Source organism: Leucopleurus acutus, assembly GCF_964270905.1.
Source record: "Leucopleurus acutus genome assembly, chromosome: X".
NCBI lineage: Eukaryota > Metazoa > Chordata > Mammalia > Artiodactyla > Delphinidae > Leucopleurus > Leucopleurus acutus.
Genome location: NC_139148.1, coordinates 57694655 through 57708447, shown reverse-complemented (window position 1 = coordinate 57708447; position 13793 = coordinate 57694655). Strand labels below are relative to the sequence as shown.

The 13793-nt window shown below is 35.0% G+C and overlaps 1 protein-coding gene across 1 annotated transcript in view; it reads left to right on the top strand.

Moving 5' to 3' along the window:
* OPHN1 (oligophrenin 1) overlaps nucleotides 1-13793 on the top strand; it is a gene marked incomplete at its 3' end in the record, with an annotated part of 592087 nt that overhangs the window by 392422 nt on the left and 185872 nt on the right. The window lies entirely within an intron of this gene.

Sequence of the window (13793 nt, the reverse complement as noted above, 5' to 3'; positions counted from 1 at the left end):
GATAGGGTGGGTGGGAGGCAGACGCAGGAAGGAGGAGTTATGAGGATATTTGTATATGTATAACTGATTCACTTTGTTGTAAAGCAGAAACTAACACACCATTGTAAAGCAATTATACTCCAATAAAGATGTTAAAAAATACTAATTTAAAGAAGATAGTAATAAAATACCATATGTTATATGATTGATTTTATATAGAATTTCTGTAATAACCCAATCCTTAGAGAAAGAAAGTAGATTAGCATTTGCCTATGGTGGTGGGGGGAAGGGGAAAGAGGGAATTGGGTAGTGAGTACTAAAGTGTATGGGGTTTCTTCTACGAATAGTAAAAATATTGCATAATTAATTGTGGTGATGGTTGTAGAACTTTGTGAATTGACTAAAAGCCACTGAATTGTACAGTTAAATATTTATATATGTGTGTGCATGCAAGTACTTCTGTTATGTTTTTTTCTTGGCTTCTTCCCTCAGATATTCTGATTTAGTAGGACCTAAGATGGGAGTCTGCATTTTAAACAAGGAACCAATTCGATTCTAATGCAGTTGGCCACAAAATATTATTTGAGAGACACTGTCTTAGGCAAGATTGTATTCCTTATTTTACTTTCTTCAAGAAATTTGTGATGAAGTACGGAGGATGCGTATCTTTATCCTAGGTATATGCTAATACCTTGCCCTCCTTTATACCATGGTTATATTTTGAGCTAAAATTTTCAGATCTGGGTAATGTTGACACATTTTCTTTGTATGACAGGCCATTGCTACTTTAGGCAGATTATGACAGTTGCAGTGGGGTACTCAGATGGCTTTATCTTCTCAGTTGAATTTTTTTTTGCATTTTTTTTCAAAAAGAGAATTGGTATTTTCCATAGTATTCCCTCTGCCATAGGTTTCAAAGTAATTGTAAAACCTCTTTCTCTACATTATCCTACTCTTCCTATTTCATGATATGCATCTCAAATGGTTGGTTGGCTTATCTAGTGAGATATTTGAAAGATAGCCTACATAGGCCAGTGTATGTCTACATGTGGTGGTAGATAACCTGTGTCTGAATCATCTAGAATGTTTGTTAAACTTCCGGAGTCCCAAGCTTCAGAGTCTCTGAATGTGGAGCCTAAGAATCTGGATGAATATTATGCATACTAAAGTTTGAGAACCACTGACTTAGGTAGTGATCTTTGTCTTTGAATTTTCTAATATACAACTTGAGAAGAGTTTTAAATTTCTTCTAATTTTTCTTATATTATTTATTATATTTGTTATTCCTGGGAAGGTTAGAATTTTGCTTCCACACTTGAAAGTCCTGGTTGTTTTGTTTCGACTTGATCTTTCTGTTTTAATAAAAAATGTACTTTGCACTGTCTAGCTATGCTTTTGGTCCTTCCCACTTCTTTGCCCTGATTTCCACACTGATTAATTTGGTCAGTATGTAATTCATCTTGTTCTATGGACAAAAATTCTATAGTGTGTGTGTGTGTGTGTGTGTGTGTGTGTGTGTGTGTTTGTGTACACTATTGTTGCTGCTAAATTTCTACTCATCTTTGGTTGTTCCTGGAAAGCCCTAAAACTATAGGGATAGCAATATTAGAATTGTAAGAATCTTTAATATCTGGTCTTTCATATACTATGTGCAAGTTATAGTAATACTGACTTGAACATATCTAAATTGCTATGAATTCTGACAATTCCCAGGAATCTGAAAAGGTATGGGACTTTTTATTGCATTAGTAAAGCAGTGACTAAGAGCTGTGATTTCAAAATAAGAATTGTAATAGACTGATTACAAAATGTACACTCTGAAAAGCTAAGCTTCATAATTATGGGCATACTATGTGCATTCTCTATCAAATGTTAAATATGAGAAAATTGCCCTAAAAGAGATGAAAAAGAGTTGACATAATTTTAACCAGTAGAGTATACTAATATAACTGTTTATTGCTCCTAACAATGGTATACTGTCCTTTAGTTGTTATATTTATTTGGATGCTATTTTTATTTATTGTTATTAAAATAATAATAATCATTTATGAAGTAATTCTATGAGTGAAGGGCTTTTATAATCACTTAACATATAGCATCTCATTTAATCATCAGAAATTCATTAATCATATCAATTTTCTAGACAAGGACGCCAAGCTTCAGAATGATTACATAACTTGACAAAGATTAATAGGTAGTAAGTGGCAGTGCAGACATCAGGCACCTGGTTTGCCTTAAAGAAAATCCTGTGCTGTTTTCTTTTTCCAGTTTTATTGAGATATAATTGACATACAGCACTGTAAAATTTTAAGGTGTGTAGTGTAATGATTTGACTTAAGTACATCATGAAGTGATTATCACAATAAGTTTGCTGAACATCCATCATCTCATACAGATACAAAATTTAAGAAATAGAAAAAATATTTTCCTTCTGATGAGAACTTTTAGGGTTTATTTTCTTGACATCTTTCATCTATAAAATACAGCATGTTAATTACATTTATCATGTTGTATATTACATCCCTAGTACTTATTTATTCCATAACTGGAAGTTTGTACCTTTTGACTGCCTTCATCCAATTCCCTCTCCCCCAACCTCCCACCTCTGGTAACCGAAAGTGTAATCTCTTTTACCATGAGTTTCTTTGTTTGTTTATATGTTTTTGGAGTATAATAACCTATAACACTATGTTAGTTACTGGTACAACATAATTATTTGATATTTCTGTACATTTTAAAATGATCACCATGGTAAGTCAGTTAACATACGTCACCATACAAAGATAATACATAAATACTGACTATATTCCTCACACTGTATTTTTCATACCCATGAAGTATTTATTTTGTAACTTGAAGCTTGCACCTCTTAAACTCCCTCACCTATTTCTCTTCCACCCCCATCCCTCCCCTCAGGCCATCTACTGTTATCTGTATCTATGACTCTTTCTAAAAATTTTTTTATGTTTGTTTATTTGTTTTCTGGATTCCACATATAAGTGAAATCATGTAGTATTGTTTTTCTCTGTCTGACTTACTTCACTTATCATAATACCCTCTAGGTCCATTCATGTTGTTGCATATGTGAAGATTTCATCTTTTATGGCTGAGTAATATTCCATTGTGTGTGTATACATATATATACATCCCATCTTCTTTATTCATTCAATTATTGATGGGAACTTATGTTGCTTCCATATCTTGGCTATTGTATCAATACTTAAGCTGCAATGAACATAAGATTGCATATACCTCTTTTACTTAGTATTTCTGGTTTCTTAGGATAGTAACCAGGAGTGGAATTGCTGGATCATATGATAGGTCTACTTTTAGTTGTTTTGAGGAATCCTCATTGTTTTACACAGTGGCTGAACCAATTTAGATTTGCACCAACAGTGTACAAGGGTTCTCTTTTCTTGGCATCCTTGCCAACATTTGTTATTTGTAGACTTTTTGATGATAGCCATTCTGACAGGTGTGAGGTGATATCTCATTGTGGTTTTGACTTGCATTTCTCTAATAATTAAGAATGTTGAGCATCTTTTCATATGCCTCTTAGCCATCTGTGTGTGTCTTCTTGGGGAAATGTCTATTCAGATCCTCTGTCCATTTTTAATCAGGTTGTTTGTTCTTTTGATGTTGAGTTGTATGAGTCCTTTGTATATTTTGGATATTAACACCTTATCAGATACATTGTTTGCAAATATTTTCTCCCATTCAATAGATGGCCCTTTCATTTTGTTGATAGTTTCCTTCACTGTGTAAAAGATTTTTAGTTTGACGTATTCCCATTTGTTTATGTTTGCTTTTCTTTGTTTCTTTTGCTTGAGGAGACATATTAAAACACATATATTACTAAGACTGATGTGAAAGAATATACTGACTCAGTTTTCTGCTAGAAGTTTTGTGGTTTCAGATCTTAAATTTAAGCCTTTAATTCATTTTGAATTTATTTTTCTGCATGATGTTAGAGAGTGGTCCAGTTTGATTCTATTGCATGTAACTGTCCAGTCTTTCCAACACCAGTTATGAAAAAAGGCTGATTTTTCTCCACTGTATATTCTCACCTCCTTTGTCATAGATTAATTTCCCATTGGTTCTGGCGCTAGTGCCTGCTCGCTGGTGGGAAGATACGTGTCCTGGGGTCTCTGGCTGCAGGGCCCTGGGGTTCATGGAGTTGGTGTCAGCCCACTGGTGGGCAGGGTTGGGTAACAATGTCTGGCTGCAGTACCCCAGGATGTCCTGGGGCTAGTGTTAGTGCACTGGTTTTCAGAGCCAAGTTCTGGGCCCTCTGGTGGACAGGCTTGTACCAGGGAAGCTGTGGGCTCAGGGCATCTTAAGGGTAGCTGCTTGGCCTGAGGCATCCCAGTACTAGTGCCAACAGTCTGTTGGGTGGGGCTGGGTTGCAGCACTAATAAGCTAGAGTGAGGATACCAAAATGAAGCTTGTCAGCACCAGTCTTCTCCTGGTATGAGGTCTCCAAACGGCTGCTGGCATTGTCCATGTCCCTAGGGTGAGGTCCAGTTGCCTCTTGCCTCTCTAGGAGGCTCTTCAGTATTCTCAGGTGAGTCTGACCCAGGTTCCTATCAAATTACTGCTTCTGCCCTATGTTCTGGAGCACGTGGGATTTTGTGTGCACCCTTTAAGAGTGGAGTCTCTATTTCCCAGAGCCCTCTGGTTCCCCTGAAAGTAAGCCCCGTTGACCTTCAAAGCCAAATGTTCTGGGGGTTTATCTTTCCAGTACAGGATATCCAAGCCGTGGAGCCAAGTGTGGGCTTCAGATTCCTTGCTTTTGGGGAAGAACATCTTCAACTGTAATTATTCTCCCGTTAGTGGGTTCCCCACCCAGGGGTATGGGTCTTGACTCTGCCACATCTCTATCCTGCCTACCCATCTTGTTGTGGTTCCTTCTTCATATCTTTAGTTGTAGAAAAATATTTTCTGCTATTCCTATCTTTCTCACCATCAATAGTTGCTCTGTAAATAGCTGTAATTTTGATGTGCCCGTGGGACAAAGTGAACTCAACATCTTCCTACTTTGCCATCTTGGTAACTCCTCGAAAATCCTGTTCTTTTAAACATTATTATAGCTTGACACTAGGTTTAATGAATAAACCTGTGGTGTGTGAATAAACACTCACTTCATAACACATTTTAGTTATAACATTAGATATTAGCTAGTAAGGATATAAACCCTATTATCTCCAATTATCTGTATGAAGTTAGAGATGACAAAGCACATTAGGTAATGGAGGATTGTGCCCTGGAAGGAACAGTGAGCTTGACTACTAGCTAGCACAATGAAATAATAAAATTAAGTAAAAAGTAAAACTGGGAATAGTGAAACATTTTGTCATAATTTACAATACTATCCTGAGATCAAATCATTTTTTAATTAACTTTTTATTGTGGTATAAACACTTCACATGTGATCCATCGACTTAAATTTTTAGGCGTACAGTGCAGTATTGTTAATTTTAAGTACTGTGCTGTACAAGCAGATTTTGAACACATATTCATCATGTAAAGTTGAAACTCTATAGCCATTGAACAATAACTCCCCATTTCCACTTCTTCCTAGCCCCAGGCAACCACCATTCTACTTTCTGCTTCTATAAGTTTGATTATTTTAGATACCTTATATAAGAAGGATCATGCAGTGTTTGTTTTTCTGTGTATAGCTTATTTCATTTTGCAAAATGTGCTCTAGGTTCATCCATGTTGTCACTTATGGTGGAATTTCCTTCTTTTTTTAAAGGCCAAATAATATCCCATTGTGAGTATATACCACATTTTCTTAATTCATTCATCTGTTAATGTACATTTAGGCTGTTTCCATATCTTGGATACTGTGAATAATACAGCAACGAAAATGGAAATAAAAATATCTCTTTGAGAGTTCCCTGGTGGTCTCGTGGTTAGGATTCCGGTCTTTCACTGCCATGGCCCAGGTTCAATCCCTGGTTGGGGAACTGAGATCAGTGCAGCCACACACACACACACAAAATCTCTTTGAGCTCCTGATTCAAATCTTTGGGATATATATCTATAAGTTGGATTGCTGGATCCTATGGAAGTTCTATTTTTAATTTTTTTGTGGAACCTCCATATTGTCTTCCATAGTGGCTTAATGATTTTATATTCTCACCAATACTATATAAGTGTTACAATTTCTCCACATCCTTACCAACATTTGTAATCTTTTTTTTTGTAATAGTCATCTCAACACATGTGAAGTGATAACTCATGGTTTTGATTTGCATTTTCCTGAGAATGAATCATGTTGAGCACCTTTTATATACTTGTTGGCCATTTGTATATATTCTTTGGAAAAATGTCCAGTCAAGCCTGTTGCCCATTTTTTAATTAGGTTATATGTTTTTTGCTATGGACTCAGAGGACTTCCTTATTATTTTGGATATTAACCCCTTATCAGATATAGGGTTTGCAAATATTTTCTCCCATTTCATAGGTTCCCTTTTCATTTTGTTGATTCTTTTTACCTTTGCTGTGCAAAAGCATTTTAGTTTGATGTAGTCCCACTTATCTATTTCTTTTTTCGTTACTTGTGCTTCTGGTGTTATATTCATACAATCATTGCCAATACTAATGTCAAGAAGCTTTTCCCTTATGTGTTCTTCTAGAAGTTTTAAAATTTCATGTCTTTGGTTTAAGTCTCTATTGCATTTTTTTTTCAAATTTGAAATTATCTGTGTATTTTATTTTATTTTTTAACATCTTCATTGGAGTATAATTGCTTTACAATGGTGTGTTAGTTTCTGCTTTACAACAAAGTGAATCAGCCTTACATATACATATATCCCCATATCTCCTTCCTCTTGCATCTCCCTCCCACCCTCCCTATCCCACCCCTCTAGGTGGTCACAAAGCACCAAGCTGATCTCCCTGTGCTATGTGGAGACAATTCTTTGCCTGTTGTGTATTCTTGGCTCATTCGTTGAACATCAGTTGACTATATATATGTGGGCTTATTTCTGAGCTCTCTATTCTGTTCCATTAGTCTGTATGTCTATCTTTATGTAAGCACCATACTGTTTTAATTACTGTAGATTTATAATATATTTTGAAATCAGGAAGTGTAGTGCCTCCAGCTTTGTTCTTTCTCAAGATTGCCTTGGCTATTTGGAGCCTTTTATGGTTACATTTGAATTTTAAGATTGTTTTTTCTGTTTCTTTAAAAACTGCCACTGGGGCTTTGATGAGGATAACATTGAATCTGTAGATCACTTTGGGTATTATGGACATTTTAAAAATATTAAGTCTTCAAATCCATGAAAAAAATGTCTTTCCACATATTTGTGGCTTTAATTTTTTTCATTACTGTTTTGTAATTTTCCGTGTTCAAGTCTTTTACCTCTTTTGTTAAATTTACTCCTAAGTACTTTAAATACTTTATTCTTTTTGGTGGTATAGTAAAGGAGATTGTTTTCTTTATTTTTTGAAGTATAGTATCTGTACAATATTATATAAGTTAGAGATGCACAATATAGTGACTCACAATTTTTAAAGGTTATGCTCCATTTATAGTTATTATAAAATATTGGCTATATTCCCCATGTTATACAATATCCTCTTGTAGCTTATTTATTTTATACCTAATAGTTTGTACCTCTTACTCCTCTACCACTGTATTGCCCCTCCCACTTCCCTCTCCTCACTGGTAACCACTAGTTTGTTCTCTATATCTGTGAGTCAGCTTCTTTTTTGTTATATTCACTAGTTTGTTGTATTTTTTAGATTCCACATATAAGTGATATCATACAGTATTTGTCTTTCTTTGTCTGACTTATTTCACTTAGCATAATGCCCTCCAATTCCATCCATGTTGCTGCAAATGGCAAAATTTCATTTTTTATGGATGTGTAGCATTTTATTGTGTGTGTGTGTGTCTGTGTGTGTATCTCACATCTTCTTTATCTATTCATCTGTTGATGGACACTAAGGTTGCTTCCATATCCTGGCAATTGTAAACAATGCTGCTATGAACATTAGGGTACATGTAAGTTTTCAAATTAGTGGGTGTTGTTTTTTGTTTATATACTGAGGAGTAGAATTGCTGGGTAATATGGTAGTTCTATTTTTAGCTTTTTGAGAAACCTCCATATTGTTTTGCACAGTGGCTGCAGACCAATTTACATTTCCACCAACAGTGTACCAGGATTCCCTGTTCACCACATTCTCACCAACATTTATTATTTGTGTTCTTTTTGGTGACAGCCTTTCTGACAGGTGGGAGGTGATACCTCATTGTGGTTTGGATTTGCATTTTCCTGATGATTAGTGATGTTGAGCATCTTTTCATGTGCCTGTCAGCCATCTGCATTTCCTCTTTGGACAAATGTCTACTTAGTTTTTTCTGTCCATTTTTTAATTGGGTTGTGTGGGGTTTTTTTGATGTTGAGTTCTATGAGCTGTTTATATATGTTGGATATTAATCCCTTATCAGTCATATCATTTGCAAATATTTTCTCCCATTCAGTAGGTTATCGTTTCATTTTTTCAATGGATTCTTTTGTTGTGCAAAAGCTTTTAAGTTTATTTTGGTCCCATTTGTTTATTTTTGCTTTAATTTCCTTTACTTTAGGAGATAGGTCCAAAAAAAATAGTGCTGTGATTTATGTCGTAGAGTGTTCTGCCTGTTTTCCTCTTGGAGTTTTATAGTATCCAGTCTTATATTTAGGTCCTTAATCCATTTTGAGTTTATTTTTGTATGTAGTGTTAGAGAATGTTCTAATTTCATCCTTTTACATGTAGCTGTCCAATTTTCCTAGCACCACTTATTGAAGAGACTGTGTTTTCTGCATTGTGTATTCTTGCCTCCTTCATCTTAGATTAATTGACCAGAATTCCATGGGTTTATCTCTGGACTTTCTATCCTGTTCCATTGATCTATATTTCTGTTTTTGTGTCAGTTCCGTACTGTCTTGATTAGTGTAGCATTGTAGTATAGTCTGAAGTCTGGGAGCATGATTCCTCCAGCTCTGTTCTTCTTTCTCAAGTTTTTTGTATTTTTTTGGCTATTCAGGTTCTTTTGTGTTTCCATACAAATTTTAAATTATTTGTTCTAGTTCTGTGAAAAATACCATTTGTATTCTGATAGGGATTTCATTGAATCTATAGATTTCCTTGGGCAGTATACTCATTTTAACAATACTGATTCTTCCAATCTAAGAACATGGTATATCTTTCCATCTGTTTGGGTTTTTTGCCTCCTTAGATAGGTTTATTCCTAGGTATTTTATTCATTTTGATGTGATGGTAAATGAGATTGTTTCTTTAATTTCTCTTTCTGATCTTTCATTGACAGTGTATAGGAATGCAACAGATTTCTGTATATTAATTTTGCATCCTGCAACCTTACTGAATTCATTGATGAGCTCTAGTAGTTTTCTGGCAGCATCTTTAGGATTTTCTATGTATAGTGTCATGTCACTGTAAACAGTGACAGTTTTACTTCTTGCTTTTCAATTTGGATTAAAGGAGATCATTTTATTAATTTCCTTTTCAGATAGTTCCTTGTTAGTGTAGAGAAATTCAGCTGGTATGTTTATTTGTATGTTGATTTTGTATCCTGCAACTTCGCTGAATTCGTTTGTCAGTTCTAACAGTTTTTTGGTGGAGTCTTTAGGTTTTCCGCACATAAGAAGATGTCATCTGCAGAGACAGTTTTTCTACTTCCTATCTGTTTTGGATGCTATGAATTTCTTTTTCTTGCCTAATTGCTCATCTAGGACTTAGAGTACTATTTTGAATAGAAGTGGTAAGAGTTGGCATCCTTGTCTTTTTCCAGATCTTAGAGAAAAAACTTTCAGATTTTCAGCATTGAGTATGATGTTAGCTGTGGGATTTTCCTATATGGCCTTTATTATGTTGAGTTAATTTCTATACCTAGTTTGTTGAGAGTTTGTTTTTTGTTTGTTTGTTTGTTTGTTTTGTTTTGTTTTTTTTGCGGTACGCGGGCCTCTCACTGTTGTGGCCTCTCCCGTTGCGGAGCACAGGCTCCGGACACGCAGGCTCAGCGGCCATGGCTCATGGGCCCAGCCGCTCAGTGGCATGTGGAATCTTCCCGGACCGGGGCATGAACCCGTGTCCCCTGCATCAGCAGACGGACTCTCAACCACTGTGCCACCTGGGAAGCCCTGTTGAGAGTTTTTAATCATGAAAGTGTGTTGAATTTTGTCCAGTGCTTTTTCTCTGCATGTATTGAAATGATCGTATGATTTTCATCTTTTATTTTGTTAACATGGTGTATCACATTTATTGATTTGTGTATATTGAACCATCCTTGCATCCCAAGGATAAGTTCCATGTCCATCACAACTGAAGGGAGCAAGGTACATTCACATAGAGAGATTATAAGAAAAATTATACTGGTCGAAAATTCTGAGCCTTCAGGTCACTGGCTTCATACCTGCCATGAACGATATGCCTGGAGGTTAATTTCATGCATGTTGGCTACAATTTTGGTATAGCTTCTCATAAGTTGGTTTCTTCTACATTCATTAGAGCCTACCACTCAAGGATATAATAATAATTATTTTGACTATTTGCAAGGGATTTGGAAAGGTAAGCATATGTGGTGATTTTTCATTTGGCTGAATCAATTATTTCAATTGTATGGGTTCCAAGGCTGAAGCTGTAGGAGCAAGGAATTATTTAGTGGCGTGAGTCTGGCAGTGTCTTAATCATCAATCTCAAATGTGGTTTTGTTAGTCTTCATAATAATATTCCTAAATTTGGGAATTTTCACAAAGTATCTGCAGGGCCAAATTATGGTTTCCAATGGCCATATGTACTTTTGCTTTAATAAGCCACTTCTTCCATACCAATATTAAAAGTTATATTTTATGACTGTTTTAGTATCAAGACAAATATTATACAGACTGGATTATATTAATGTTTTATTTTCATTTTAAAAGAAATTAAAATATTTCATAAGCCTCCAAAAGTATCATGAGCCCTAGACATAATGCTTACTGTGTGTAGTCAATGTCAGCCCTGGGTATTTGGACACATTCCTCAGGATATTTTATAGCCCTTTCAGAGTTTTATTGTCATTGACTTATGAATCTTAACAGTTACAGTGATGAGTTCCTCGTAATAATATTCTTTACAACTACTTTGAATTGTCTACCTTATATAGGTCATATTAAACTTGCCTTTTTTCATCAGTTTCATCATGGACTCAAAACTATTTTACAGTCTCAGCTTGTTCCATTTCATTTTCATTTTCTATTTAATACCCTGCTTGTCACCATTTGAGGTCTCAGATGTTGGGAAGACCTTCTCAGATCAGGCCTTTGGGTTAGCATATTACTTTTTGGTTAAATATTTTTCAAAGGATTAAGTTCAGTGTTCATTTAATGTCCACTGGCAGCACTGAGGAGACATGACAACACAGTCTGGAAAAGAAAAAAATCACACAAGATTTTTTAAAATAGTGAAAAAATGGAAGAAATAAAAATGTCTATCAGCATGTTATAAATTCACACAAGATTTTTTAAAATAGTGAAAAAATGGAAGAAATAAAAATGTCTATCAGCATGTTATAAATTCACACAATGAAATACTATGCAGTGATTACAGTGAATGAACTGTTATAAGAGTTGGCAAACTCTATAAAGGGCCGGAGAGTAATAGTTTAGTTATTTACAGCCATATCATCTCTGTCTCAACTACTCCACTGTGCTGCTGTAGTTAGAAAGCAGCTGTAAACAATATGTCAGCTAATGAAAGTGGCTGTGTTCCAATAAAACGTTATTTACAAAAACAAGCAGCAGGCTGGTTTTGGCCCAAGGATAATAATTTGCTGACCCTTAAACTAAAGCAGGATATATCAACATGTATAAATATCAGAACTGTAATTTGAGTAAACGAAGTAAGTTGTAGGATTCATATATTTTATTGCCATTTGGATAAAGTTTAAAGACCTTCAAAATATTATGTTTATGGATGTGTGTGTGACTGCATGTATGCATGCACTTGTGTGTGCACGCATGTGCATGTGCATGGGGATGATGACCATTGTATTCATGATAGCTGTTATTTAGTAAATAGAGTGAGTCAATTTAATTAATTTCTTTATAAAAGCTATCTGATGGAAATATAGTATAATATTAAAATATGATTAGTACATGGGTGTTTGCTTTATTTTTTCTTTGTGTCTTCATGTTTGAAATATTTTACAATTATAAAACAACACTGGCAAAGCCAATCAAAACATGTTTTCAGGCTGAATTTGACTGAGATTCCATCACTTTACCACCTCTGCTATTTATGCATCCGAGCATTCTAAAGAATATCAACATGGTAGAAAATGATGAGTCTTTATGTTAACAACTTGGAATCTATTCCATATATATCTGGAGGCTTTTAATGCAATAGCAGTTCATGATAGGTGATCTGGATATTAACCAGCATGTAAGCTGCTTTTCCTCAACATCAATATAACCTTTCTCTTTCTTTACAAAATCGTTGCATAACTTCTTGACCATATATATATATATATATATATATATATATATATATATATATATACCATAATTCCTTTTTTATCATCTTGTTCTCTAGGATAATTCTTATTAGCTTTCCATTTCCTGTGTCATTTTGTGGACTCTTAGACTCAGCTTGTTCCAGTTAGAACTAATTATTTCATAATCCAATTGACCAACTCTCCTCATCATGGAAGCCTTTCTTCAGACTTGCCTCTAGACATCCCAGCACTATCCTAGAAAACTTGGAAAGCACTGTGCCTTTTTAACAATATGATGTTCTATAACCTTTCTTTTTCTTGTTCCAAGATCAAGGCTGGCATGCTTTTTTGTTGACCTTGAACTCGTTAAGTAAAGAGTCATGAAATGATCCATATTTTGAGCTCTATGAAGGCAGAGATTTTGCTTTATTTCCTGCTATCTTCTTAGCACTTTGAAACAGTATTTGGCACAGAATAGCTATTCAATAAACATGTGTTGAATGAAAAAAATTAATGATGTTATTCCTTTCAGAGGATATAGTTCCACATGGGTTCTGGTGGGATGTGGGGTTATTCCAAAGGCAGCTTTAGATACCACAGTGGAAGAGGGAACCTTTCAAAGTCCTGAATTTGTGATTGATTAACTTCAGTTTCACCCCAGTTCCCTAGCTTTTTACTTCTTATTTTAGTATAGTTTTATTTCTAAGATTCCAATGTTTCCTTTTTACTTTTTTTCATATACAACATACATATATCAGATTATATATAGTATGCTATGTTTTACTTCACCCAATTTCATGTATTGAATATGTTTTATAAACCTTAACATGTAAATGCCAACTTGTGGTTTCTTTACTTAACTGAAACTTGCTTGTGTGACTACGCGAACTTTCTTTATACTTAATGCTTATATCTGTGATATTGTCATTTCAGTATCATTTTAGTACATTACTTTCTATAATTGCCACCCATTATGGTACAGTGCACCTAGTCAGTGTCAGTTGAGTTACCTAAAGTCTAAAAAGGAAATTATATCTCTCCCTGAACAAGTCCTGAAAATGTACCACCTATATGCATTGGGGGTCTCAAAAACTAACCCCGGTTTGGTCATTTGCTATAAGAATTCAGCATATAGTCATACTCATAGCTATGATTTATTATAGCCAAAGGATATAAAGCAAAATTAGCAAAGGGAAAAGGCACATAGGTTAAAGTCTGGAGGAAACTTGGCACAAGGTTCCAAGAGTTCTCTCCCAGTGTAGTCACACAGTGTGCACTTAATTCCTCCAGTATTGAATTGTGACAATACATATAAAGTGTT